The sequence below is a fragment of the Ursus maritimus genome, unplaced genomic scaffold (assembly GCF_017311325.1).
Source record: "Ursus maritimus isolate PB19 unplaced genomic scaffold, ASM1731132v1 scaffold_8, whole genome shotgun sequence".
Classification (NCBI taxonomy): domain Eukaryota; kingdom Metazoa; phylum Chordata; class Mammalia; order Carnivora; family Ursidae; genus Ursus; species Ursus maritimus.
This window is the reverse complement of record NW_024426996.1, coordinates 56944874-56951096: the sequence shown is the minus strand read 5'-3', so window position 1 is coordinate 56951096 and position 6223 is coordinate 56944874.

The following is a 6223-nucleotide window of genomic DNA, read 5'->3' as shown; positions in this document are numbered from 1 at the left end:
TCAATCTCTTTCACCTGCTACAAAAAAATTATCCTAAAAACAGAAAATGCTAAAATATAACATTTTTTCTTGTACATAATATTAGGATAATTCAGAATAAACTCTAAGGAAATACTCTCCCATACATACACATACACACACACGCATGCACATTATCATTTTAATAGTGAATTAATAATATTCATAATAATGATATTAATAAATCATATAATTTGAAGTAATTATTTGCATAAGGCACCTATCATTTCAAAATGATTTGAAACATAGAACTTCACATGCAAAAATTTTTTTGAAGAATACTCTCTTAGAACATCTTCCCCAGAAACAAATTTCAGGTTCAGTCTGATCCCAAGGGAAGCACTAGAGCACAGATTCTACTGCAGAGCTGGTCTCACCGTGAGGCAAGAGGGCCAGCTTTTCTGCCCCTTCACTTCCCTGGCCTTGTATTTTGGGAGGAAGGTGGTATAGTATTTATGACAATAAATGGAGGTGGGTGGGGTAGAAGGTGAAATCTGTCCATACAAGGCATCTCCTATTGTCTAAAGGCACTGACAGTATCCACTAAAAATACGTAGTGAAATTTAACCTCCTTTGGACTCAAAAGAGCAAAGCAGATCTCAGCATTTTCTTACAGTTCTGAACTACCCTGAGGGCAAGTCAGTCAACATCCTCAGTGTTGCTGCGGTGTCTTCATCCAAATGAGTGAAATGTATAGAAGGCAGTTCTCTTGTCATTAACAGGATTTACTTTTCAAGAAAAAAGTTCATTCAAAGCAAAGAATCTGAGAAGAGTTCAGAGAACATGCAGTTGAATCTCATGAAATTCAAAGAAAGAATCAGAATGTTTTAGATTCTTTCAAAGATTAACAAAGTCTGTGTAAATATAATATGTTATTAATTACAATTGATCGAAAAATGATTATTAGATAAAGCTATAAATGGGTATGTTAGAAAGAGTTTGAACTTTTATTACCTTAAAAGGGGAATCAGGTTAATTTATTGGAAACTGTAAGGCTTGTCCATTCCTATGTGATAAAATCGTTGGACTTAATTTTGCCAAAAAACTATGCTCCCAAAATGAAAATCATTTATAAATTATCTGAGAACTATTCCCAGATTTTATATTATATGATATGTAATGTTGACCCATGAGGTATAATTTCTGCATATAAAATACACAGTGTGAAAAACAGAAATAATTTCAAAATAACTTTTTATGTGTATTTTATTCTCCACAAGGAGACTGTCTACAGACCTCTTCTTCTACCCTCTGCCTTTTCTTTCCTTCTTACTCAGTAAGTGGATACATCTGAGACTCTCTCATTTCAAAATCCCCCAACCCCTTATCCTGTCTTAACCCTCATCATTCATACCCTCTCTTGTTATTGTTTTTCTCTTATTCTCCCCTTACTCCTTATTTTAATGCTCCAAACTTTAACTGCTTTGGCAACATAAGAAATTTCACAGAAAGAAGGGTATTAGTAAGAAGTAAATTTGGGGAGTATTGAGCATTCCAAAATAGAACCTCCATTTGAGGATGAAAGAGAGACTCAGAGCACCTATACTTTAATAAATATATGTGCCAGAAAAACTTAATACTTTAAAATTAAGAATAAGTAAAATAGAACATTAGGACAAATCATAAAAATAATTTAAACAACAGTCAGAAGATGTTACTTAACTAATAATTTCTGATCATAAAAGATTAAGTGCCTCACACTCAATTTTTTTTAATTTTTTTTCTTTTTCTCTTTTTTTTTTTCCTGAGGGGAAAAGTATGGCGAGATACCACATACATACCTTGAGAAAAGCAAAAAAGGCCTGATATATATCTGAGAAGCTAAAATTCCTGCTTCGCATTGTAAAATATGATGTATGGTCATATATACATATGTGTCTGATATTTTTAAACTGTTTTTTGAGAAGAGGGACAATAGGCATAAAGAAATGAATGTTTATTTATACTATGTAAATATATATTTTAATCAGAAGAAGTCATTGACTTTTTCTATTTCATTGTTTGTGTTCTTAGTTGATCAAGATAAAAGATACAAGATGAAAATAATCATAGGAAGAAGATGAAATGAAAAAAATTTTCCTTCTCTGTGATATAATTTTTCTCTTTTATCCAGAGGAAATATGACATCTCTGAGGGTGATGGTTAAAGGGGGTGGACTTTTCTGAGAAGGAGCTTGGAGATGTCCATCTTAGAATATAGGAAGTAGAAAATAACCTTTTTTCTCAGAACTTTTGGTAATGTGTTGTGAATTGAACTCTAGACATTTTTACACCCTTCTTGTGGTGGACATGAGCTTGGTCCTGCCATGAAAAGGTTCATAAGAATCTGGATTCAACACACTGGGCCTGTAGAATATGAAAAAGAGAAAATTCACTTGATTATCCACAAATATTCTGTGAAGTCTTGTTAAAAGACTTGAAAACCACTCTTCGCTCTGCTATAGAGACATGTGGCAAAGCCTCCCCCACATTATCAATGGAATAAAAAAGAATGTGGAGAGAAATAGTGCCAACAAGGAAGCACCAACATCAGCCTGAGGAATGCCATCAATCATATATAAGATATGATCATAGAGTAGGATTCAGATATCACAGAAACTGTGACATGTGCCCAGAGAGAGAGTAGGAAAGATTCAGTTCTGTGGAACTGTTACTAATATATACAGAAAGAAATCATGGTGCTAGGGAAGACCTGAATCTGTAGACTATAGCTGAAAAATATCTTGGGTAATGTCTGTTTTGTCCATCACTGTAACTAAGTTACTGGAGTGATGCCTTATATACAAGAGAGATTAAATCCATATTTGTGAATTAATTCTCAAGGAGATAAAAAATAATTGGGATGTGAATAGAAATTTTAGCCACATGCTGATGAAGGATAATAGCCATAACTGCAATATAAGGAAACTACAGTTTTCATATGATTCTTTGTTTCCTCTGCAGCTGAACACAAGTCTAAATGAATAATATTGTGATTCTGCCAAAGATTGCTTCAGCTAAATAAATAGATAATGTAGTCTATTGGAGATATTGACATACAAATAGAGACATTTCTGTTTCATTGGAAATATAATCTTTTGTGGTGGTAAAGTTTATCATTGCACCTTTTGTGAAGTTACAATTATTATTCTAGGTTTAAATATCGTGATCTGTCTCAGAAGATATACACTAACATTTCAGTCCAAACTATAGTCGGATGCCATATCAAAAGAATGCCCCATTATAGATTAAATGTTTGTATTTCTCTTTTGTAAGGACAAAAGTGCCACTTCTAATCATAGACAGGATGCAACATGGATGAGAAAATGTAGGGTTTCCCAAAGTCAGGTTAACATTATGCAAGGAACATAATTCACCTTGGAAATGGAATAGAGAAAAAGCTTTTGTGCTATTTATGTTCACAATATAAACCGACCTTGTATTCAAGATTTGATCCCAGGAAAGTCTGTGTTGTTAGTGACTTTGGGATGCTATGTTTGATGAAACTAGAACCAGTTCTTCTTCAGTGCTCTTCAGTTCGGCTGGTCCTTCTAGGAGCTTTCACTGCACGTGGTTTGAAAACTAACATAAACTCTAAGCTTGAGAAGCCATAGGAGGGAAAACCTTGTTCAAATTTATGATTGAAGAAGGTGGATATTTTTGCTTGAAGAAAATATGGTAGTTTAGACAAAGGCTTGGCACTGCTGAGCATTGTCTATAGAACTGTTTGAGTCTTGTCTATGGGTTAGACTATGTGTTAATGGTCAATGACATACAGAGTATGTATGTATGTATGTAATGTATATTATATTAACTCTGAATCAAATTCTCTCCATTTGGTTGGACAGCAAAAGGCTTTGGGATTTGTAAATATTTGAAATTGGCAGTATTTCCTAATAATATGGAGTATGGGTTTCTAAGTAACTAATTAGAATATATTCTTTGTTCAAGGATTTCCTTACATTTGTTGATGAATTTGGGCTTCAGTTTTATTTGAAGAATAAGATTCTCTTCAATTTAAATATGAAAAGGGTTCATTAAATATATGATAAATTCCTGTTTGTAAAATTAATCTCATATAAATGTATAATAAATTTTAAAGAATGTGTATCACATAATTTACTGAAATTTATTTTCAGAGTAAAATGCATAGCTGACAATTACATAAGTAGATGAACTATACAGTAAATTATAGTATTCTACCTTTTGTGAAGGTAAAAGAAAAATCACAAAAATCAAAAAGTTATGCATTTACATTGCAAATGAGATTTAGCTATCATGTAATGTGTCAGTGCAAATAATTAATGTGACATTAGCTATGAAAAATATATTTTACTATTGTTTCTGTAATTGTTCCATAATAGAGTAAATAAAATAGCAAGTTTCTTCAGTGTATGGATTTAACGGAATGATAACAATTTCAGGTGATTGAGGCACCTGTTATAACTTGTCAATGCAGCCTTATCCTATGATTCTGGTAAAGATTTGAAATTTAGTTCTCCAGCTATCATCCTCGTAGATTAGCAACCTCATACATATTCATCATGATAGCACTCGAAGCTGTTTGCTAATTAAAAGATCAATTATTTTTGTTGTTCATCCTCAACCTCTTCCTACCATTTCCATGATTGACTAGTGGATGCCTGTTTGTGTTACCCACGTTTGCTTTTCAAAGTGAGAATCATTCTCCTTCAGTCTATTATTTAATCAGTTGGACTCTGATAAGAACCTCTTCCTTGCTCTGGGTTTTTCTTTGTGTGAAAAGATCTGAGATCATGGAACTTCAGAACACATTTGAACTCCCACTGCCATTCCATAGTAGGAGCAAAACATCTTAGAAGAATATAATCAATTATAGATAGGATCAGCATAGGAGAAAATCTTTTTTTTCATAGAGCTTCCAAAGAAGAATCTACCTTAGTTTCATTTCCTGACTGGGCCTCTCTGTAGCCTCCTTTGTACTCCAAAGTCTCTAATGTGCGTGCATAGTAGTGGGTGATACAGTCTGTGCAAGGGAGGATTTGGTCATATTTCAGAAGCCTATTTCTTACTGTGCCATAATCATGTTGTATTTGATCATTTCTTCAAAATTCAGAAAAATGTAAATAGACTGTGCTCTTCATGTCTGTCTTGGTTTCTTAAGGCTGCCATAACAAATGACTACAAGCTGGAGAGCTTGAAATACCAGGAATTTATTCTTTCATAGTTCTGGAGAATTCTAAAAATCAAGGTGTCAGCAGGATCATATTCTCCCTAAAGGCTCTAATGGAAGATCCTTTGTTGCCTCTTCTTAGCTGCTGGCCAATGACAATGATCCTTACTTCCCTTGGTTCGTAGATATATTCCTCCAATCTCTGCCTCTGTTGTCCTATGTGTCTTCTGTGTCTGTGTCAGAATTCCCCTCTTCATCTAAGAATACCAGCAAAATTGGATTCAGGTTTACTCTAATGCAGTAGAAACACCTCCTAAATTCATTACATTTGCAAAGACCCTATTTTCAAACAATGCCTGATTCACAGGTCCTGGAAGTTAGGACTTCAAATCTGTTTGGAGACACAATTCTAACCACGACACAGTCTTTTAATTACAAAAAGTATAAATGTGGCACAGAACTGATAAATTAGTAGAGTAACATTGTATACAAGCTGTGCAATTTTTTTCCTTTGAAGTTAAAAACAATTTGATTTTTGTATGCCTTCGCTTAGGTTTCTTTGTATCTTTCACTAATTCATTCCTAAACGCAACAAAAGTAAAAAAGTCTTGATGCACTCAAACACGAAACAAAATCCATCAGGTTTCCAGAATAGTGAAGGAAATGAAATTTTACTCTACCTACAAGCTCACAAGTTAGCCAGTCGGTTGCATGGCTGTTGGGATAAGCTATGAACTGCTGGCATTGGACACGAACTGTTTTATTACTCACAGCAACAGAAATAGCTAAGGGGTAAGTATTTTTCACTTTGTCACTGAGCTCCCATTTCCACAAGGTGGAAGATGACAAGATGACACTTGCATATGCAATGGAGTGTGTTATGCCCTGGATATCTAAGGCTTAGAGAATCTGTATTTTATATAATGGGCAGTAAGCATGCCTGCCTTTTACTCTGGAAGGAGTTACTATCTCTGTCTTTCAGGGCTGAATGTAATAAAAACATTTCCAAGGAGATAGTCCAGAATAAAGCATCAGTGCCTTTCTAAAGAAAGCCATAGAAAATCATATCCCACAT